This window comes from Apium graveolens, chromosome 6 (genome assembly GCF_009905375.1).
Source record: "Apium graveolens cultivar Ventura chromosome 6, ASM990537v1, whole genome shotgun sequence".
Classification (NCBI taxonomy): Eukaryota; Viridiplantae; Streptophyta; class Magnoliopsida; order Apiales; family Apiaceae; genus Apium; species Apium graveolens.
The window spans coordinates 225,209,267-225,233,784 of NC_133652.1; the positions used below are offsets into that span (position 1 = coordinate 225,209,267).

Genomic DNA, 24,518 nt, shown 5'->3' on the forward strand with positions numbered 1-24,518 from the left:
CCATAGTTAATCCATTCCTTAGAATAAGGTCAAGTCCTCTTATCTTCCATGGTATCAATTCTTCACAACTTATTGCCAGAAATCTCAATTCCACTATTTGTACTCACTCATTTAACAACTACACGTTCTTGACTTGCTAGTCCTTTAATCATAATCTTATCAATTCAACAGGGTAAGTTATCTTATCAACAAAACCTTGGGAGATAAACAATCAAGCTGCTCTCGCATCGTTTAATACTTTAACGTATAAAGTATCCACGATAATCATTCACATCACCACACCCGTGTTCTGGATAACATATTTCACAGGAAAATCACAATTTCTCATTCTTGGATACGTATTCCTCATTAGAGTATATTCCCTTGGCTTTTAGTGCATCCCTGACTGGGGCTAGTGATTTGCAATTCTTGTCATATACCTTTGCTTGCTTTCCATGCGTGAGAGGTAGATGGAACTTTTCCCGCTTGGTCCATATTACGTTGATTTCTGTTGGGAAAAACTCTTGCAAAGAACAACAGTATAACGAAACAACTAGAAGGATTCACAATTCAATAAAAATTAGAGTTGAAAAGAAAGAAGAAACAAGGATTTGAATATAAATGAGACAATCACATTGGTACTTAAGATGGCCAGTCTTTCATACCATATGGCATACAGCACATGATTAGGTGGCGTCCCACCCGACTCTTCATCATTCTGACAAAGTGTCTCACCATAACACTGTTTGTCCCAATCAGAAAGCAAAACTTGAGGGAAATAATTAAATTTGAAAGGAATGCAATATCCTCCTTATCGAGGTCATAGCAAAGAGTTTTTTTAAGAGAAGAAGTTCATACTTATTTAAGAATCAAAAAGCAATATACGCGGTAATATTGAAGACAAGAATGATACCATTGGTCACCATCCACATTTCACTTGTATTCATCTTTCGAGCTTGTTCGATCATATCCCAATCGTGTCATATAATAACTTTAGAAGGTGCGCTAAAATGCCTTCACAAATTAAGCATTATGGTAGATTCTTACTTGTTAAGTCTTACGTCTTTAACATCGCACCTAAACGTATAATACTTTAACAATTTGATCATACTGGCGTTCCTACCAAATAACTTTGAGTTTCCTCTTTTTAATTTAGAATAACCACGAATCATTTAGCATAACGATCCTTTTGCTAATAATATTCTTCTTTTATAAAAGTCTGGAAATCTTCCCAATCTTCTTCGGTCATGCCCAGACTCCTGTTAAATCAATGAATTCCTTGAACTTTAATGGTCTCTGCAACTGAATGAATAATTACTCCATACGCGGATTTTGTTATTAACCTTGTCAAACAATATTTGCACCTTACCGTTAGGAATAATCAACTTCTTCATAATCACGGGTTACTTTGTTCTCTGAATTAACAATACTAAGTCTGAAACAAGTATTCTTCCAGGTAATCCGGGTCTTTTAACAAACAAGAAACTCAAGTAGTAACTTGACAACCAATGTTTAAAACTTATTTTATTCAAAAAGGCTTTTAGAAATTTTATAAGGGAAAATCTTTTTCGAAAACTTGTTTTAAAAAAAAAAATTGAAAATCACAGAATCTGGTTGTCCTTACTATATGAGTTGGTTGTTATCCTTCCGACCTATAACAAGGTACCAAATTAATGGAACGATCATATAAAGGTCCATTCACTTCAATCTACCTTCCCTCCTTTACTGGGTCCATTTGCCTTCCTTAATCGATGATCACTTCAAGTGTCGTTACATGTTATTATATTCACAGCTTCACATCAAAATTTCCATCCTGGCAATACTCCCGTCATCCACTTTGCAGTCGTTAAGTAGAACAGGTTATTCAATAGTCAACAAATCTATTTTATAGAAAAAAATTTGCTCATATCACATCACATCAATACTTTACATATCGTATTTATCATAGCACCATCATCTAATTTTACGAAAATTCTAGATTTACACTTTTCTTTCTAAATTTTTTTTCTCAAAATTCATCCAATCCATCCCACAAGCTAATCACGGGTGGTCTATTCTCTCGTGGCTCCATTTAAGTCTGGTAGAGACTATCCTTCAAAACACGTGAATTTTCTTTCTAAACTCTTTCTCGCCTTTATTAATATCTCGTGCACTTACCATTTGATGTAGCTATCGAATCCATCCTCGTGAATACTATTGCTCCATAAGATAGGTTTTAAACTGAGGGCATAGAATATGGTATAGGGTAAACTGAAAAGATACCTTCATAGTTAAATGTACGGAAAAACAAGAATAAGCATATGAAGGTTCTTGAATAGGTAGTCTCGCATCAAGAGGTGATAAAATAGCATAGAACAGCTTGAAGAAGGGCAACTGTCATAACGGAAGGTAGTACCATTAATACTGATGGAGGAACAAGGTGCAAATCAAATCTGAGAAAAGATGGCGATCTTCAAACGGAAAGCTCCAAACGATCAGATGATACGGAGAAATTAGGATCTGCCATTGCCGTTGTCTGGAAATCACGTCATAAATTAAGAATCCCGAATCGCAACACGAACCGTGCCGGAGACATACTATACAGTCGCACTCAACCTCACGATGACATATCTTTCTATTTCCTATTCTTAATCCTAACCCTTTACCCAATCCCTACAATCTAGGCTTGTTTCAGTGACTTATAACCTGTAGCTCTGATACCAACCTGTGGCGCCCTCCAAACCCGGGTCCGAAGTTTGGGGTCCACAACACATACACCATATATAAACCTGTATAAGAGATATTATTTATAATGACCCTACTTCACAAAATCATGGACCGCAACAGGTTAAAGTATGAAAACAAGCCACAACCTTAGCTTTTATTACAACGTACCAAATCCCAACTAGTTTAACTTACAACTGATAATACAAATGATTCTTACAATCTTACTATATCTTAACCGAATGAAGCTCATGCTAGCTCGCTCCAACTGAAACTGGAACCTTAGCTCGCACATTGGACTGAGGAACTTCATTATCATCCATATCCTTTTCAACTGTAACAGATATAAAAAAATTCGCAAGAGTGAGCTAACTAGCTCAGCAAGTCATGATAACGATAACTGAGGTTAAACAATGATCAAATGAGATGATTCAAAAGAATCAAGTTTCTTTTTAACTAATCATTAGAATTGGATATCCATTTTAAGTTTTAAAAACCAAGGTTAGGTTGCTGATCAGTCACGCACTAACCCCGAGCAAGCACATAGCACTGTTCTAATTACTGGATTCAAGGCACACATTGGCCTAATTTGACCATTGGTATGGTCTGACCACGAATCTGGTCCACATATATAAAAACTATCAAATCCTAAAGCAGTCCAATATGATAACAATATGATTCAATAAAACAAGATCATAATCGATGATGGTTAAACATATGCATAAAAACGTAAGGAAACTCATAGATATCTCAAGGGTATATCAGGGTATATATGAGAAACGGTTTTCAGTTTGTACAAGGATCAAGTGTTAGACCAATAATGATTTTTCAGGATATGGTTCTTTGATGTTATAAAGAATGATTGGAATATAAAAGTTTCAATGTTTCAAATCATTCTCTTTCAGTGTTTGGTGTTTGGTAGTTATACTTTTGAAGAGTAGTATTATATTTGTATGGTTTGGTGTCTGAGGATCAACAAAGGACGGTTTGCAAAGAATAAGGTTTACGGCTCAAGAAAAAGAAAGAATCAGGGTTTAAGGGTAAATAGTTTGAAGCATATGCATTATAAAACAGGAGTTATGTTTAATAATAGCAACATGTTATGAAACAATTCAAAAATATTGGTAATATATCTTGAAGAAAAGTTCAGAATACTTGCATTACAAGGCTTTACAACTATTACTGATCAACTCTGAGCCGACTCTGTTGCACAGGCTCTAACGTCCAACCACTAGATCCCATTGGATTCGACTTCGACACTCAGGTCTTTCTGTTGAAACTCTACTGAGCTTGTCGACTAACCACTAGGTTATCTCTAGTCCATTGTCCACTTTCGGTTTTTCGACTAGAACCTACAGGGTCGAAATACTATATATTAGATACCCATTTATGCTTGACACATCCTCGCTAATCACCTACCCATACGATAGCATATTTCAACTCGTAATCATTCATATTGTAATAACTCAAACCATAATTAGAGTTCACATTTTCGAAATCGATTCAGTGTTCGTTTTCATAATATACGTATACTTGTCATTTTACGAAATTAGGGTTACTGAGTTTTGGACAGAACATTTATCACAACATACAATCACGCTCGTATAAAGTATAGGTATATATATTCATTCGACGTCCCGATAATTATCGGATACGCTCCCGCATTTCCATAGTTGATTTCCCGAAAATCGGGCAGCGTCTCCTTTGTTTATCGGACTACCCGTCGAAACATCAATCGACGTCAATAACAACAAATCACAATCCAATTTTTTTCACAGTTCCACAACTATTCACATAAGAAACTAATTACACGACTCATTCTATTTATTTATTTTATAAAATTAGGACTCAGAATAAATTCATCACCGCCCACCGTCGGCTCGCCGAGACTTATCGTCGACGGCGGTAAAATTCGCGGGTACCCGACCAATTCGGGTTTCCAACGCGTATTCTACCGATAAATAATTATTTCCCGTACATACCACAATTTATCTCATCAGATAATCAATAAAATATTGTTGAATTAATTAAAAAAAATTAACATCGGGATCGATTAAACAAACAGGATCAGCCCATACGCATACATCACAACACAAGGCCGCCTCACCGGAAAACTCCGGCGGCAACCGAAAATCCGAAGGAACAGGGGCGGCAAACGGAAACACCGCACAGATAGTAACTACACAACATAGCGGATATATATACACAACCATATGCATATACACGCACCAATACAGGAGCAAACCGGAGCAATACCGACAAAATGATCGGAGATAACAGGCGGCGGAAATAATTCCACCAAGAAACAAAAGTAACAGGGGAAATGGGAACAGGGAAGCTATGGAACAGAGAAGCAATGGAAGAAAAAGGAGCGGAGGAAATAAACAAAACAGGGGAGGCGTGAACACAGGCTCAATTGAGTCTGTGTTTATCTTTATTATTATTATTTTTTTTTAAACCAACAGCTACCACGTGTCTGTAAATTAACAGAATTATAACACGTAGCAATAAGGATTGACACGAACTTCTCGCGACCCGGTTTTTGTCCCGAAATTCAAAATTAACGGAATAAGGTGCGAATAAAACAGTCTCCGAAAATTACGAAAATAGCTTTAAAATATTACAAATATCCTGAAGTAAATAAAAATGTAACTTTTATAATTTTAAAATAATTTCTAAAATGCACTTTATACCCGCTTTTAACGAATAAACGAAACAACACGCGGGTAAAATTAATCCCAAAAATTTCCAAAATAATTTTAAAATTCTCGTAATATTTCAAACTTGAATAAATATGAGTTTCATAATTTTTGAAAAATTTTGGAATTAAATACAGATTTTACAAATAAATAAAATCAGAAAATCATACAGGATTAAATAATTGATAAAATATTGATTTCTAAATTTTGTAAAATCTCAAAAATAATTATTGAAATTATAAAGTCATAAAACTAATTTTAGAGACAATCCAACTATTTACGGATTTAAAACTGTAATAAAATCACCTTTAAAAGTAAAACAGAACAATATATCTCAGTCTTTATCTACACATTCCAATCCTTTACACCCATAAATCACAGATAAATAGTATATATCAATATACTGCTGCCAAAAACCAATACACATATTTTATTTAATTAATATTCCACAATTACATATTTAAATAATTCGAAAATACACGAGTCGTTATATGAGGATTCGTTCGGCTACCCTCTACATCATCGAAAATATATCCCAAGCCCTTATCATGGGGGTTCACCTAAGAATGCATAACTCAAGTGATCTGGTAATGGGTGAAGCTCAAGTGTGGAAACATCTTCAGTAGACGGCTCGAGATATTCTCGAGAAATTTTCAGCTCTTCTAACCCAAAAGAATAGAATGGCATATCCAACATCCTCTTCCACGGAGGTGCATTCAAAACCTGCAATTGCTCTACTCCTTCTTCCTTTTCAATAACTGATTCCCCTATTAAGGATCTCTCTAAGGTATCTGACTTTGGCAATTGCTCAAGCTCCGAATTTCTGATATAGTCGACCCACTCTACTTTAAAGCACTCCTCTTTAGTTGTGGGTAACTTTATTGCCTTGAACACATTAAAAGTGACCTTATGATCTTGAACCTTCATCCTAAGCTCTCCTTTTTGCACATCGATCATAGTTCGGCCTGTAGCCAAGAATGGTCTTCCCAAGATGATGGAAATCTTCTTATCTTCCTCAAAATCTAGAATTACAAAATTAGCAGGGAAGATGAGTTTATCCACCTTAACCAAGACATCCTTCACTATACCTCGTGGATAAATGATGGAACGATCACCTAGTTGCAATGACATATATGTCGGTTTCGGATCAGGTAGACCAAGCTTCTTGAAGATAGATAAGGGCATCGGATTGATGCTAGCTCCTAAATCACATAAACACTTGTCGAATGACAAGTTTCTGATGGTGCAAGGAATAGTAAAGCTTCCAGGATCTTTAAGCTTTGAAGGCAACTTTTATTACAGCACAACACTGCATTCCTCCGTAAGAGCAACGGTATCTAAGTCATCGAGCTTCACTTTCTGAGAGAGAATACCTTTCATAAACCTCGCATAGCTAGGCATCTGTTCAAGAGCTTCAGTGAAAGGTATGTTGATATGAAGTTTCTTGAACACCTTCAGAAACTTAGCAAATTGCTTATCCAACTTCTGTTTCTGCAGACTCTTAGGAAAAGGAGGTGGAGGATAGACCTGCTTCTCCCCTATATTACCCTCAGGAGGAGTGTGTTCCACAGTTTTCTTCCTTGGTTCCACCTCGGCATCCTTCAGCACTTCTTCTTCAGCCACAACTTCATTTTCTGAAACTTGAGATTTTTCAGGCTCCTCGTCTTGCTGAATTTTGGGGCTTGCGACCATTCCAGACCTCAAGGTGATGGCGTTCACATGTTCTTCAACTTCCCTTTTGCCTTGATTGGCTTTTATATCACTAGAAGCATTCCTGGTGGTCGATTCAATAAGGCGTTAGTAATTTACCCTATTTGGTCCCCCAAAATCTTGATGGAAACAGCCTGGTTTGGCATATAAGAGCATGGTTTTTGCACATAAGTCTCAACTCCTCCAATTCAGATTTTTCATTCGAATATTGACCTGCACTATGAGTTTGTTGTTGAAGTTGGAGTTGTTGTCTTGGTGCAAATTGTTGCTGAAAACCAGGAGGGTTGAATTGTTTTGCTCCAAACTGCTGGAACGGATGTTACATCACATTCTGATTGTTGCTCCATCTGAAATTAGGATGATTCCAATTTTCAGGATGATAAGTGTCTGGAACTGGTTGCTGCGATCTCTGAAAGTTGCTCATAAACTGAGTTGATTGACTAGATATAGCGCATTGCTCCGTCGCATGCAAACTTGCACAAAGCTCACAAACACTCCCTCTGAAGAACTTCAGAGTTAGCCAACGAATCGATTTTCATAGACAACGCCTTTAGTTGAGCAGTGATAGTCGTAGTTTTATCCACTTTAAGAATTCCTGCTGCCTTGCTCTGTGGCAATCTCTGGGGTGGCTACTGATATTCATTAGCATCCATCAGTTCAATTAGATCATAAGCTTCCTCATAGCTCTTTGCCCATAATGCTCCACCTGATGCTGCATCGAGCATGGGTCTTGACTGTGCTCCCAACCCATTGTAAAAGCAATTGATAATCATCCAATCAGGCATGCCATGATGAGGACACTTCCTAAGCATCTCCTTGCACCGCTCCCAAGTTTCACATAGAAATTCTCCCGATTGCTGCGTAAATTGAGTAAGAGTGTTTCTGATTGCAGCTGTCTTCGCCATAGGGAAACATTTAGTAAGAAACTTCTGAGCAAGATCCTCCCAAATAGTAATCGAACCAGCTAGTAGAGAGTGTAACCAGCTCTTAGCCTTGTCCCTCAGAGAGAATGGGAATAGTCTCAGCTTTACAGCATCTTCAGAAACACCGTTGAACTTGAAGGTGTCGCAGATCTCAATGAAATCCCTAATGTGCATATTGGGATCTTCCGTTGGAGAACCCCCAAACTGGATTGACTTGTGCACCCATTGAATTATGCCATGCTTGATCTCAAAGGTATTAGCTGTGATAGCTGGCCTGACAATGCTAGATTGAATATCATTGATCTTGGGTTGAGAAAAATCCATCAAGGCTTTCATTCGTGTTGCTGCATCTCCCATTGTAATAAGTACCTGAAACAAAAACAAATAAACTGTGAAAGTAAAAGAATTTGAGTCAATGAACTTTAATGACCACTGATGACAAGCACATAAACAAAAAATTAACAACATCGAGTCCCCGGCAGCGGCGCCAAAAACTTGTTAGGGCGAAAATACGCGTTAAAATTACACGCAAGTATACACGTTCGCGAGTAATATAAGATATAAAACAGATTCGTTCCCACAAAGACTGGTTTAGGTTAATTATAGATTATGAACTATGCAACAATGATATGGCTATCGTTCAATGTTAAGACAAATAACAAATTGGGTTTTGATTATACTAATTAATATTAACTAAGAGAATTGAAGTTAAATTACTTATATGAGACAAACATGAGATTCTAACTTCATTACTACTTTATTCAAAGTCATTGTTCTTAACCTTAGCATGTGATGGTGATGCAACTAATCAGATAACACAAAACTAGTAAATGCCAACTTTCGTTGTACGAATACCCTACTACAAAACATCCACAAAAGGGATAGAAGCTGAATAGACACCAATTATGTTGAGACCCTATATGTCTATAGAATTTGACAATATAAAGGTTTAATGAACAAGTTATCTATCATGATTAAATAGGGCAAGTAAGATGGTTAAAATTACCTACGAATCATGCATATCAAATACATGAACCTATGCTAGCATAGCAAGTTCTAAATCTCTATATTCACTGTCGCATCAATAGAGAGTAATACGTTATCTTATATGTCAGCTATGCACATAAGACGAATAAGCACAACCAATACTAGGGTATCAATCAATCACCACACACCAAGATATTGAAATAAATTAACTATAGAAATCCATAAGTAGATCCGTTAGAACCCCACGATAACGATTAGTTCATAATCGAACTCATCATCACCATGGGTTCCAATGAAAGCATGATAATAAAAAATACAAGAGTACTAGAGTTCAAAGACAAATCGAAAACAAGCATCCAAGTATCAACTATATTAAAGAAAACAAAAGTCTTCTTCTCCGTAGCCTTCTTGTGCTCTCTAGGTCTTCGTATTGCTCTCCCAAGTCTTTTGGTGTTAAAACGTCTTTTTATTGGTATATATAGTGTCCACGATGACCAAGACTCTCAAAATCTTCAATTTCGACTCAAATCAGGATTCTGGGGCAAAAACCAGGCACGGGCGCGCTCTTTTCGGGTGCGGTCGCGCTGGAATAGTGTTTCAGTGGCGCGGGTGCCCTGGTTCTGGCATGGCCGCGCTGATATTCTGGAAAAATTCTGACAATTCTTCTTTTGACCATATCTTGAGTTCTGCACATCAGAATTAGGCGATTTAACTGCCCACGCGAAACTAACGAGATTCTCTACAATTTGAGAAGCCTAGGCTTCTAATTCTGATATTTTTTCAGGATAATTATTTCTTCCTTTAACTGATGACTGAAATGCAATAACATAAAAATACAAGAAAAATACCAACAACTTGAGTCCAAAACACCAACTTAAGCCTGAAATGAAGCGTTCCAAGTAGATATAAAATCCACTTATCGAACATGATGTTCTTGAGAGGAGTAGTTTTGGGATGATGATTTGATGATTGTTGGTGATAGCATAGAGATTTAAGACGTAAACAAAACTCGGATCGTAATCTCGCTAAAAAAAAAAACTGAATATTAAGTTTCTGCAGAAAGTCCCGACTCTATAAACTATAGTTTCTTGAAAAGTAACACTTTATTATGATATAAAAAGTTATAAGGATAGTTTAGGCGCTTGAATCGCTTGATTCCGATTTACGAATCAAAAGTTATGACCGTTTTAGTAAAAGTAATTTACGCGACAAAAACTGCTATGAATTACGAATATTGGGAATAAAAATGATCGACCTAAAAATATTCATAAATCATGAATTTTTACATAGAGTAGTAAATAGAGTTCCTTAACTGATATAAAAATTTTAACTGAAAATAAGGATTTTTCAATTTTATAAAAATATCGGAACCAAGACTGCGCGATTAGAAAACCGTTAGAAATCAAAAGCGGAGCCGACGATGAAAATGTAAACGGACATAAGGTACTTCGAAAAGAAAGCGACCGTGACATGAATAAGTACTTAAAGGAATAATAAGGGCAAGTGAGTGGAGAGAACAAATAATAAGTAGCATGTGTGTATGAGTCACCATAAATAAGAACGGAATCTAACGAAACAGTTTATGTTTATGGTTATAGATTTCCGAGCGGACCCTAGAGCATCCTCCACCTCAAAGTACCCAGGAAAGTTTTCAAACCCTACCTTTTAAGAACTATTGTGTTGTGAATGTTTTCCAAAACCGTGATATATGCACGAGATTGCTTTAAACTATTTACGAAGTTTGAGATATATTATATTACTCAATTGTTGATAATTTTTGGTATATCTTCATACCGAGTTTGAAATGTTATATTTAGACAAAGAGTCGGTCGGTGTAAGTTTATAAAAACCCGTAAATATTCTGGAGAAGTTATATTTGAGAATGTTAAGCGCTAGCAAGTACCGTGGCGTATATATTGTAGACCGAGAGTGGGTCGGTATATATTATTTAAAATTCCGGAAGTATTCCGGAGATGTTTTGGATGATTAAAGTCCATACTTATTTTATTCTAAGGGACTCAATGTCCACTTGCGAAACATTAAATACCTCGAACTTTTATTAAAATGATTTCCAAATATCGTATTCCCTCTACTATATTTAATTACTCGAATAATGGATATTATTTCATTTATTCATTTAATATAGTAGAATTATTCTCGAACGATTATTTATTTCAAACTCGATTAATTATTAAAGATTACTTTAAATTACTTAAACATAAATTAGTTGAGGAATATTATTTCAAATATTTTTTTAGAGTATAATTATTCGAGGTATAATTATTTAATGATTTTTATTTAATTATTAATTATTTATTAAATGATTTAATATAATTTAAAAATCATGAAACCTGATTTAAAATACTTTCTAAATTTCAGAAAATTATTCGAATAATTTCAGATCGTCGAAGAATATTATCTCGATTTATTTTAAATATTTTGAATATAGTTTAAAAGAAACTCCCCATCATTTATCTATCTGTTGACAACGGTCAACTCACATTATCCTATTACTTCCTCCGAAAATTCTTGAAAGTACTATATATATGCTAGCAACATGAGTTGTGCCTATCAATAAGCTAAATGCTTTGGAAACTCGAGGAGTAAGAGTTCTTGGGATATGATAGGATTTCCTAAAGGACAAAGGAGGGGTAGAGATCCAGTAATTCATGTATTGGGTAGACTACCAGTACCGTAAGAGACGGTACTATATGTACCTGAGGACCTGCGTAGTGTGTGTTTACCCGAATGGGACACATAGCCCGTATGCGGCAAGGGTGATAACCGGGATATGAAGGTGTCGTACTTTTACTAGTAGAAAAGGTTACTGATTGTCCATAGTACGACTGATCATCGTATGCGGTACCTCCAGTAAATGTCCTATTCTTTCAATTGGAATTGTGATGCAATACCGTAACCCAAGCCTAGGTGCTGGGTTTATCATTAAGGTATTCGCAGGATAATAAGTCCACAAAAGAATTGTTTTCGAAAGAAGGTGTGTATCACCGATGAAAACTATTTTTGAATAAACATATTTATCGTATATGGAATTATACTTGAATTTCTCATACAGACTTTTCATACTGTACATTATTATGGCTGAGCATTATTGCTCACTCTTGCTTTCTTTTAAATGTCACAACACAACAGATAACTAGTATTCCGGTGTGGGACTTAGTCGCTTGCAGTCATGGGGAGAATCCCTAGCAGCTTTGTCTCAGGTGGGCCAGAGTATCAGATAGGTATAAGATATCAGTCGTAATTATTGTAACTTTATGTAGAGGTTATGAATAATTGTTTGAGATCCTTTAAAGTACATTTGAGTTTTAATAACAGATGATACTGGTTTTACATCGTTTCTAAGGCTATAACTTGTGAGTGTGTGAGATTGGGGGTTTGTGATATGGAATTATTGGATTATTGAGTTAATACAGGCTATACATGATTGGAGGATTGTGTGACGACCCAGATTCCTGACCGCGGATTTGGGGGCGTTACAGAAGTGGTATCAGAGCATTGAGTTATAGTACTTAGAGACAAGAGTGTTAGGAGTTTGTCTGGATGCGAGATTTCGTAAGAGCTCATATAGAGTTCATCATTGGACTACCGGATGTAGCCCTAATATGTAGGTTAGGATAAGTGTACATTTGAGGTATTAAAGTATGACTAATAGAACCATTGGATATTATCAGAATGATGAGGAGAAAAATTAGAATCATATATGATTTCGCAAGGATATGGAGGTAGAACTTGGATCTGAGTCTCCAGGGCATTTGGGGTAAAGACGGTATTACCAACACCATATGTTCATTTTGATAACACGAGTCTGGTTACTCGTAGTTATTTACAGGTTGCCCATGAAGGGGCATCACATGTGAGGACCATGATGTCTAATTATTAATATACAGTTGAGGTTACTACCCAACTAGTTAAAGGTGTTCTTTTAAGAATAAGGATATGAATACCGCATGAATTGCGAATTCAGAAGAGATGGTGTCCGATATACCCTTGAGGATTTTTATTTCCATTAAGGAAGATTTGATATAATATATGAATGTCATTATAAAATAAGTACACTGCATGATATTATTAGTGCACTTAACATGTAAGGTTATGATGGTTTAGCTCAGAGATCGAGAGCATCGAGAATTGATGGCATGTCTACAATTGAATGGCGTAAGATTACAACGAGCGATATTTCGATCTTAGAACCTTTTAAAAAGATAGACCAGTGAGTCTAGAGCAGAATTCTTTGGTAGAAATGATGTCAGAGACTACGTATATATACTCGTAGACCTCTAATATATTCGGTAATGTATGTTCACTTACACACACATGCCACCGAAGTTATGGACTGCATTGAGATCCCTAAGAGATCTCTTTGATCTGTTTCCAGGGAGAACTGGCCACTTGTAGTTAGTAACAGATGCGTGTAGCAGGCCCCTATCGGCTTAAAAGATGCTTTTGGAATATTTCTGAGTAAGGACTTCAAGGTAAAACACATGAATAACAGATATACGTGCGAAAGTTATGAAATATTTTGGCACCTACTCATTGTCATGCTACTCCCTCCAAACTGTTGATCATTCGTATTGCCTTGATAAGTCATATCAGGCAATCCTTTTTGTTCTCTACTTTGAACATTTGATGTGACCATCTTGAATAGTCTTTCTCCGCATCAGGACTTGTTCAATTCTTTTAGTTGATCAATGAACTTTCATTCATAGATTATGATCTTCTTGTTCGGATCAGAGATATTTATACTTTATTTCAATTATCCAAGGCATTTTTAATAAATTTTCCTCAATTCATCGACGAATATTCATAATGAATATCTTCATTTGACTCTTCTTTCATACTACTCTTCTCGGTCGAGATTGTAAATATTTAACAAATTGTTAATAACATGGATGACCTAATATCCATAGATTCCTCGGGAATCCTTTTCTTCTATTCATGATAAAATTGTATATTGAACTTTGAAATCGTAGTAAGGGTATCAATTTGATATTGGTACTTCCAATTCAATTCTATTTGAGAATCTGATTAAGTATGTGAACAAGGGCACCTCTGAGTGTACCATTTTATTGGCAAGAAATATTTGATGAGAGGCTTTCGATTGTTCTGATGCCAAAACCACTCGATTCAGAGTTATAATTTTCTTTCTCGGCCCAAATTTAAAAACTCTTTATTTCAAAATCGTCATCCAGGTAGCCACAAATTTCTTCAGTGGTTAGGAGGTTGAGATTTTTTTTACGAACAAACTAAAATATGCCTAGTTGCATATGTTCTCATAAATGACTATTTAATTGTCCTAACTAGTCAAAATTTTAATTAATACGACTAAAGCCTAGTTAATCATCCTAGCTAGTTGTTATGGGTCAAACCAATTGTGATGGCCATTTTCTTAGCCGCTTGATAATATTGCTTGATATGGACTAGTTATTATTTTGCTAGTTCCTCTTCCAATCAAATTTTTATTATTCCATAATGCATTATATATGCAAAATTTAATTGTTGATCAAATTTACAAAAAACGATTTAATTGAGACCTAACTAGGTCGCCCACTCAAACGAGAATTCATATTTAGTTTTATGAAATATTTTGTTCATGAAATGTTCTATTCTTTCGTTTATATAACGAATATCCATTTAAAATCATAAAATGATTGAAGAACAATATACTTACTTATTTGTTAATTATTGGATATAATTCCTTCTTTTAAAATAGCATTTCTTTGAAACCTCAATGGTTAACCTTTGGTTGAGGATGTTATTCGAAATTTCATTCATTATTCGAAAAGAAAAGTATTCTTTCAATGGGGAAATCTTACAAGTATTGTTCGTATGATGTTATTATTCAGTAATCATTGCTTTCAAATGATATTCTCTATAATATCATAATATAGAATTCTAAGGACATGAAAGGATAATTCTTGTTGGATTATTTCTTCCAAGTTATAAATCTTTTGAGTGTTGTGTCTCTTTTATTTAGAGCTCATTATTTCTTTAGTTATTTGATTTCAAAATCTTGTTAAAATTGTCTAAATTGCATCGATATCGTGAAAATCACTTTTCCAAGACTGATTGCCTTCCGAACGAATTGAGGTATAGTTAATAACCAATTATTATAATATGAGACTGAAAACCCAGTGCTATGATTGTGAAATCGAAGCATTGTGATGAGTAAGTTATTTTGGCAATGGAATACCATGTTTGGTTATCATCTTAAGGATCTTTAACATGATTATAGAACAACGATAATAAAGATACCAACGTGATTAGTGAGATACGCCTCTAAGGAATATTATCGCTAGATACTAATGAATTCGAGAAAGACCAAGCATGTATGAATTCGATGTATAGGATTTTCAAAGAGTGAAGGTAAGATTAGTAACAACCCCGTGTTAGCAATACTTGACGATAAGATGAGGATTTTGTGTGAAGTATAATGATATGTCTATGCGGCTTAGGGATGTTACATAAGGTGTTCTAATAATAATCTATAATAATCGCGATAAGGTTCGCACTGGAAGGGACAAAGAGTTTAACTTATGAGAAAATTTTGAATTTTTTATTACACTGAACACGAGATAGAGGCTATAGTCAAATTGATCAAGGGCTATGATTGAGAAATCTATTATCATCAAGGAAAGGCCAATATGGTGGCCGACACTTTAAGTAGGAAAGGATATATTAAAGATGACAAATTTCAGGACAACTGATGAGAAGGATCGCATGAATGAATTTTGAAGTTGAGACAAGGTGAATAGAACCCTTTATTACGTAACTGGAAGACTTAATGATGCCTAGAAACTTGAAAGGATGTTAGTCATGACCGAATATGAAAAGGGATGTCATTGAGTAGGTAAGTAAGCACTCGACATGGTTGAAAATGAAAACGGAAAGGCGGGGATTAAAATTTTGGCGATTGCGACTTGTAGATCATCTAAATGGGATTAAGAGTTAATTATAATAAATTTTGAAGGAGGATTATCAAGAACCATGTTAGCCATCGTGCTATCTGAGGATTTTGAGTGATAGATTATATAAGACCCTTTATTTTATTATACAAACGATAGATCTCCACTTTACAAAATTGTTATGAACGCGGAAGAGATAATTGGTGATAGAGAGACCCCGTAATATCGCGCCACGCAAGGACCCAAGAATTAATTTCACAAATGGATTATTTCCCAAGATATTTCGCGAGAAGGGATGAACCAAGGCACGACTTAGGGTTCTCAAATCGACAAGTAGAATGAGAGGACTATCCAGACCACGGAAGATATGTCTTTCGGATTGCCTTTTATTTGGAACGGTTAGGAGAATCGCCTATCGTTGATAAAAAATTCATACAGATGTACTTACCACTCAACCATACAGAAAATAGACACTAATATCCCTTACGAAGGACAACATGGAAGAATGAAGGATGTTATGGTTAGAGCTGACAGAAGGCAGAGAAGATCGTACATGCCCTTTAAAAGGCCACTAGTAGTAGTTCCCAATAGAAAATACGTCTAATGCGCTAGCGAGAATAATGAATACGACCCGGAAGGTATCATAGTACTATTGATATTATACAAGGAATGATTAAAAAAGTCTGACCGATAACGGAAGCTGAGCATTCCACGATCCTAAAACGTGTCAATCAATTGCGTATGAAATGGTGCTTCCTTCAAGATGGCAACATAACGACGATGTGCCTTACATTACTACAGGAAGTAATGTTAAATCTGATGCTAAGCATGTAATAGGAGATGAGCGTGTAAAGATGTGACGAGAACTTCTTATATAAAATAATCGACATAGATGATGTACCGAAATGAGCAAACATTAAGGAACGAAACTTTAGCACTAGTAAGAGTGATGGAAGGGAAAAAGAATAAGTTGAAGAATGATTCCAAACACTAAAAGATGCACTAATCGTCCATATTTTAGATTTTTAAGGGAAATGAAGTGACCACTTGACATTAATCAAATTGCCAACAATAACGAGTTATCACGCGGGCATTGGAATGACTACAAAGCTTTGTACGGAAGAAAGAATCGTTCTCCCTTAGGTTGGGAAGAAGTTGGTAAGCGGAGGATACTTGGACCATAATTAAGTCAATAGACCAAAGGAATTCCTAGAACTTATCAGAAACCGGCTAGTGGCAGCCCAGGATGAACAATAAAGATATACGGACCAGAACTATAAAGACAGAAAGTACGAAGTAACGGACCAAGTATTGTTGAAAGTGCCTCCCGGGGAACGAGTGATGATTCGAAAGGTAAGGAAATGTTGAACCCAAGGTTTATTGGACTAGTTGAAATCTTTAAAGGACTAAGAGATTTGGCTTATAAATTTGCACCATCGTTGAACAGTCGCCAAGTTTAGAACGAGTACCATAAATCGATGTTAGGAAATTTAACCTACAACGCCAGACATATGATTGAAAAGGAGTTAATAAACTTGCAGCCAGACTTAACATATGCGGAGCAGCGTGTAGGGATTATAGGTCTACAAGTACGAGTACTCTAAAATATATTTGACGAATGAGTGGAAATTTTATGAAGAGATCGACTACTATAAAGTCAACGTGAGAACTCAAGGTTGTCATGTGAGAAGCGTATCCCCGCCTATTTCTAAACTGATTCTATGACGAAATCCTTTAAGGGGGAAGACTGTAAGAACCCAAATTTTTAACATCGGTAAAAGACCTTTATGAATAGTAACCTTGCGGTTTAAAGAAACTTTTGTGACCACACCATATACGAGTTTTTAATTTAAGATTTCGAGTTGATATTATGATTATACGAACCAAATGAGTATATGTAAATGCTATTAGTTTTCGAAGAAAATGAACTTTGAAAAATGACTGTATCTACGAACCATCAAGGATTACGGGAATCATAATATAATTACAAATTTAAAATCCTACGAATTCAAATCCAAGAACGATACTTCAAAACATAAAGAACATATACGAAAGGATTTACACCGCGAACCGTTTGTGAGAATTTATTATGAAAATGAATAAGCGACCGAGCGAACGCGTAAACGAATAAATAAATGTATCGAACCAAGCTAACTAAACTAACTAACTATGGTAAGAAACTAACCATGGTTAGGTTATTAAATAGTAAGCTAAACTAGATTGCATGATGATCTACAAGCTAGGAATAGTAAGACTAAAACCTAAACTAAATAGATTAGCTTGGAAGCCTAGGAAGCTAGCAAGATATGTACTAGGATATGCATAGATTTACTAGTATTTAGAATATATACAAATCAAACAACAAAATCTTCCAAGAGAAGCATTCAAGAAAGCAAGAAAAATCTCTCTCTCCCCCTTTCTTCATCTACTCGGCTTCTTCAAGAAAAAGAAGAAAATCAAATTTAAAACCCCAAGTTCTAGCCATGGAAAAAATCCACCATTAATTCCCAAGCTTCATACATCCTAAAATAAGGTAAGATAAATTTTTGATCCCGTTTCATTGAGGTTTGATGGGAGAAATAAATTCAAGAAAAGTGATAATGAATAGTATGAATAATAACTTTTCTTTGGTTTCTTGATTTTAATGGTTGATCTAGGTTCCAAAAACCCTACCAAGCATTCCCAAGACTTCACTAACATCAAGAAAACATCTCAAGCTTTCAATAAAGGTATAAATCTTTGACCCATCTTTATTTAAGGTTTAAGTTCAAGAATCTTTGAAAACCTAGTTATAAACTTAGTTTTAGTGGTTGATTTGTTGTAACTTGATGTTTAGCTAATTAGTTCTAAGGTTGATGATTTTTGTCTCAAGAACATGATGTTATTGAGAGGAGTTAGTGTTGGGATGATGATTTGATTATTATTGGTGGTAGCATAGAGATTTAAGACGTAAACGAAACTCGGATCGTAATAGTAATCTCGCTAAAACGAAAAAAACTCAATATTAAGTTTCTGCAGAAAGTCCCGACTTTATAAACTATATTTTCTTGAAAAGTAACACTTGAGTATAATATAAAACGATATAAGGATCGTTTAGACGCTTGAATCGCTTGATTCCGATTTACGGATCAAAAGTTATGGCCGTTTTAATAAAAGTGATTTACGCGGTAAAACCTGCTACGAATTACGAACTTTGGGAATAGAAATGATCTACTTAAAAATATTCATAAATCATGAAATTTTTACAGAGAGTAGTAAATAGAGTTCCTTAACTTATATAAAAATTTCAAGTGAAAATAAGGAGTTTTCAATTTTATAAGAATATCGGAACCAAGACCGCGTGATCAGAAAACCGTTAGAAATTATAAGCGGAGCCGACGATGAAAATGTAAACGGACATAAGGTACTTTGAAAAGAAAGCGACCGTAACATGAATAAGTACTTAAAGAAATAATAAGGGTAAGTGAGTGTAGAGAACGAATAATAAGTAGCATGTGTGTAGAGTCGCCGTAAATAAGAACGGAATCTAACGAAACGGTTTATGTTTATGGTTATAGATTTCCGAGCGGACCCTAGAGTATCCTCCACCTCAAAATACCAAGGAAAGTTTTCAAACCCTATCTTTTAAGAACTGTTGTGTTGTGAATGTTTTCTAAAACTATGATATATGCATGAGATTGCTTTAAACTGTTTTATGAAGTTTGAGATTTATTATGTTACTCAATTGTTGATAATTTTTGGTATATGTTCATACCGAGTTTGAAATGTTATATTTAGACCAAGAGTCGGTCTGTGTAAGTTTATACAAACCCGGAAGTATTCCGGATGAGTTATATTTGAGAATTTTAAGCGCTAGGAAGTAGCGTGGCGTATATATTGTAGAGCGAGAGTGGGTCGGTATATATTATTTAAAACCCCGGAAATATTCCGAAGATATTTTGGACGATTAAAGTCCGTACTTATTTTATTCTAAGGGACTCAATGTCCACTTCCGAAACATTAAATACCTCGAACTTTTATTAAAACGATTTCCAAAGATCGTATTCCCTCAACTATATTTAATTACTCGAATAATGGATATTATTTCATTTATTCATTTAATATAGAAGAATTATTCTCCAACGATTATTTATTTCAAAATCGATTAATTATTAAATATTACTTTAAATTACTTAAACATAAATTAGTTGAGGAATATTATTTCAAATATTCTTTTAGAGTATAATTATTTGAGGTATAATTATTTAATGATTATTATTTAATTATTAATTATTTATTAAATGATTTAATATGATTTAAAAATCATAAAACCTGATTTAAAATATTTTCTGAATTTCAGAAAATCATTCGAATAATTTCAGATCGTCGAAGAATATTATCTCGACTTATTGTAAATACTTTGAATATAGTTTCAAAAGAAACTCCCCCTCATTTATTTATCTGACAATGGTCAACTCACATTATCCTAGTACATCCTCCGAAAATTCTCGAAAGTACATATATATATATATATATGCTAGCAACATGAGTTGTGCCTATCAATAAGCTAAATACTTTGGGAACTCGAGGAGTACGACTTCTTGGGATATGATAGAATTTCCTAAAGGACAAAGGAGGGGTAGAGATCCAGTACTTCGTGTAATGGGTAGACTGCCAGTACCGTAGGAGACGGTACTATATGTACCTAAGGACTTGCGAAGTGTGTGTATACCCGAAATGGGACACATAGCCCGTATGTGGCAAGGGTGATAACCGGGATGCGAAGGAGCCGTCCTTCTACTAGTAGAAAAGGTTACTGATTGTCCGTAGTACGACTGATCATCGTATGCGGTAGCTCTAATGAATGTCATATTCTTCCAATTGGAATTGTGATGCAATACCATAACTCAAGCCTAGGTGCTGGGTCTACCATTAAGGTATTCGCAGGATAATAAATCCACAAAAGAATTGTTTTCGAAAGAAGGTGTGTATTACCGATGAAAACTATTTTTGAATAAATATATTTATCATATATGGAATTATACTTGAATTTCTCATACAGTCTTTTCATACCGTACATTATTATGGCTAAGCATTATTGCTCACTCCTGCTTTCTTTTAAATGTCACAACACAATAGATAACCATTAGGTCGGTGTGGGACTTAGTCGCTTGCAGTCATGGGGAGAATCTCTGGCAACTTTGTCTCAGGTGGGCCAGAGTATCAGATAGGTATAAGATATCAGCCGTAATTATTGTAATTTCATGTAGAGGTTACGAATAATTATTTGAGATCCTGTAAAGTACATTTGAGTTTTAATATCAGATGATACTTGTTGTACGTCGTTTCCAAGGCTATAACTTGTGAGTGTGTGAGATTGGGGGTCTGTGATTTGGAATTATTGGATTATTGAGTTAATACAGACTATACTGATTGGAGGATTGCGTGACGACCCAGATTCCTGTCTCGGGATTTGGGGGCGTTACAAATATTCAATACTTGGGCTCCTCCTTACCAGATTGGCTGTCAATCTTAGTCAAAAGATTAATAAATTTGATAGCAATTAGCAATGTGGGAAGTTTTGACAACAATTTGACAGAAATCTTGTAAAATCCGCAATTTGACAAAAATCTTATAAAATTTGACAGCAATTTGACAATCAAGAACTGGATCATATCCAGTTCCAATCTGTCTAGGGTGGTAAATGATGATGACCTGGGAACTTGGAGGCATCAATCAACTTTAGCAATATAATAAGAAACAGAGGCATCACATCCCTGCAACGTAGTTTGAAATTCAATTTTTACAACAAACGTAGTTAAACCCGAATTTCCCTTGCACAACACACATACATCATTATTCAGAGTGAATTTATGTGTATTATTTATGAGTTATTCAGGTTTAACACACATGTTGTTTCCTAACTGCACAACACACATACATCACACTTGTTTTGCTTCTGTTTATTAATATAATTAGAGTGAATTAATTTTATGGATCACAAACACCTCGTATAATGAAAATCTGAGTGCAGATGTTGTTATTAACAACTAGCTTTCTTTATATTGATAGTAAATGGGTCTTATTCTCTAATATAAATTCCACATGGAGTTTAATAAGATTGATATTACTTGGGATATCTATAGTGTCTATTATTGAAAAGCTCCAGCAAATTTAAGACAAGCTTTAGAAAATGGAAGTGATGCCAACAATGTTTGTCTATATATATAGTTGTGTTGAGACATCTGGCACAATATCAACACAAGAGAGTTGGCAAGAAGCGTGACTGTTCAAAATAAATTGGTCAGCTAAAGCGTCAGCCCATCCGATGCGCGAGAAAAATTAGGAATATTAGCATTAGTACTGCATTATCATTATCATTATCAATATTAGCATTAGTACTGCATTTTTCTGTATTTTATATAGCAATAATAAAAAAAAAACTCTGCTTAAGGTAACTGAGCTTTTTTTGACATGAGGTAACTAAGTTGTGTTCTACTAAAAATACGAGGTTTGCTCTACTTAGAATATATATAAGAGTCTTAACTTTATAATGTACGTTAGAGTCTTAACTTTCTAACTATAAGACATCATAGCTATGTCATTTAGCCCTTAGTCCATTCACTACAAGAAGATTCTATAAACACCAAATGCAAACTCTTTTCTCTTTTCGTTTTTTGGTAGTTCCAACTTCGTTTTTTTAATGAACAGACTAAATCATAGATAATGAATGCATAAAAAATATAATTTATCTTCATATTAACTTAACCACTAGACACGATCTGTCCTTATATATGTGTGGTTTATGTATGTGTGTTGTGCAGTTAGGAAACATACATAAATAACTCATCTACCAAGAAATCAGAAAACATGGTATAAAAGAATCTGTTAAACCTAAATTTCCCTTGTACTATATAATTAATTATATCCACGATCACCCCATCATCATTCAGTCTCCTTTTCAAATTGATGGTGATTTTGCTACAACTCTTAGTCCTCTTCTTATAGGTGATTTATTTATCTATTTTGTGCAGGAAACTATGGCTCTATCCTAATATTAATGTCCAAAACATTGTAGCTACCATGGTTTAGTGCATCAATTGAGGACTGGGGTTGGCATTCATTAATCGAACTAAAAGAACTTAATGATTCTGCAAAAGGATATATAGTTAATGACTGATGAATATTTGAAGCAGAACTTACATTGCTATGTGAAACTTCTCTGGAGACTCCAAATTTGCCGACTGACTCCACTTCATCAAATTTTCTAACTTCTTGCACTATGATTGCTCAGCTGAAGGCATAAGCTGACCAATAATCAACAAAGAATTTAATTATGGTTGGCAGTAATGATATGTTTCTAATAATTTAATTGGCGACTAACAAACACGTGAGATTTAATGAAATAATTCCATGATTTTAGTATGCACCTGTAGCGTAAGATATACTTAACAGGCAGTCTTACGAGAATTTCTGCTAGCAGTTCGTTAGGTAAGTAAATGAGCCTAGGCATATTCCTGTGCCTTTTCAAAATGGGAGAACTACTAGTATTACTATTACTAGCAGTAAATTGATAATTAATCAGGCTTGGAACAATTACTAGTAAGCCTTTCCGATGTAATTTGAGATTTGTTGGAGCTTAACTTACCACACCATACCCCACCATGCAAGTAACTTCACAGAGTCCTTATCAATTACAGTTCCCGCCATACCCCACCATGTAAGTAACTAGTTGTACTACTTAATACACACTGCAATATATTTAGATACCAACAAAGAATAAACGTAATAATACACATAACATCATATGTAGAGTATTAAGAAATTCTTGAAAGATGAAAAAGAAGCTTACAGAAACCTTAGTAGAACTAGCAAGCAACTGAGGCTAAATCCAAATGGGATACTGTCACGTGAGTCCTGGACAAATACATATGTGAAATTGTATGTTTTAGTTTTAGAGTGTGAACTGTCAAGTGGTTGACAGTAGTGATTAGACCAAGTGTGTGTGTGTTTTCTGACAGACTTATTTGAACAACCAAACCACTTACAGATCTCTATTGGGTAGACTTAAAACCGTAATTCAAATCAGAATTCTACATCATTCGGATTTCTAGATGGCCAGCACCACTTCAGAAATGGACTGAAATTTTCTTCTTTCCTTTAGGAGCATCTTGTCAAAGTTAAGAGCAAGCCGCTCACAATCTGCTCGTCTGGCAGCATCATTAATCGACTCAAAATCTTCAACATGAGCTACCCCAACAATTCTCCTAATATGTAAAGAAACTCACTTTAGAGTGCAGAAAACAATAAATTTAAGAAAGCTAATGATATAATTGAGAACTATATAAGGATCGATTGCGTTTCACTGTAAGCAAGAAGCGATAATTAATACATATTGGGTATACGACCCAATAATACATGTGATTACATGGTAATTGAGCGTCCATAGAAATTTAATCAATGAGTCCTAATGACCACTGATGGTAAGTATATAAACTAAACAAATACGCCGAGTCCCCGGCAGCGGCGCCAAAAACTTGTTAGGGCGAAAACACGCGCTAATAATACACGCAAGTATACGCGTTCGCAAGTAATATAGAATACTTTCTAGTTCG

At 35.0% G+C, this 24,518-nt stretch overlaps 1 long non-coding RNA gene and 1 other non-coding gene across 6 annotated transcripts; one reads left to right on the top strand and one right to left on the bottom strand.

Annotated features, from left to right (window-relative positions):
* The first annotated feature begins 7,874 nt into the window (after positions 1–7,874).
* LOC141670154 (small nucleolar RNA R71) lies at positions 7,875–7,981 on the top strand. Its single transcript, XR_012554397.1, has one exon. It is a non-coding gene; the product is annotated as a small nucleolar RNA R71 (small nucleolar RNA).
* A 1,020-nt stretch (positions 7,982–9,001) lies between these two features.
* Positions 9,002–24,286, bottom strand: LOC141663768 (uncharacterized). 5 transcript variants are annotated; one of them, XR_012551628.1, is made up of 5 exons: positions 23,952–24,286; positions 23,756–23,820; positions 23,552–23,654; positions 23,107–23,210; positions 9,002–9,687 (listed from the first exon to the last, which is right to left on the bottom strand). It is a non-coding gene; the product is annotated as an uncharacterized LOC141663768 (long non-coding RNA). The 5 variants fall into 5 exon arrangements; XR_012551630.1 differs by lacking the exon at positions 9,002–9,687 and adding an exon at positions 20,222–21,680; XR_012551626.1 differs by lacking the exon at positions 9,002–9,687 and adding an exon at positions 21,687–22,266.
* Between the last annotated feature and the right edge of the window lie 232 nt (positions 24,287–24,518).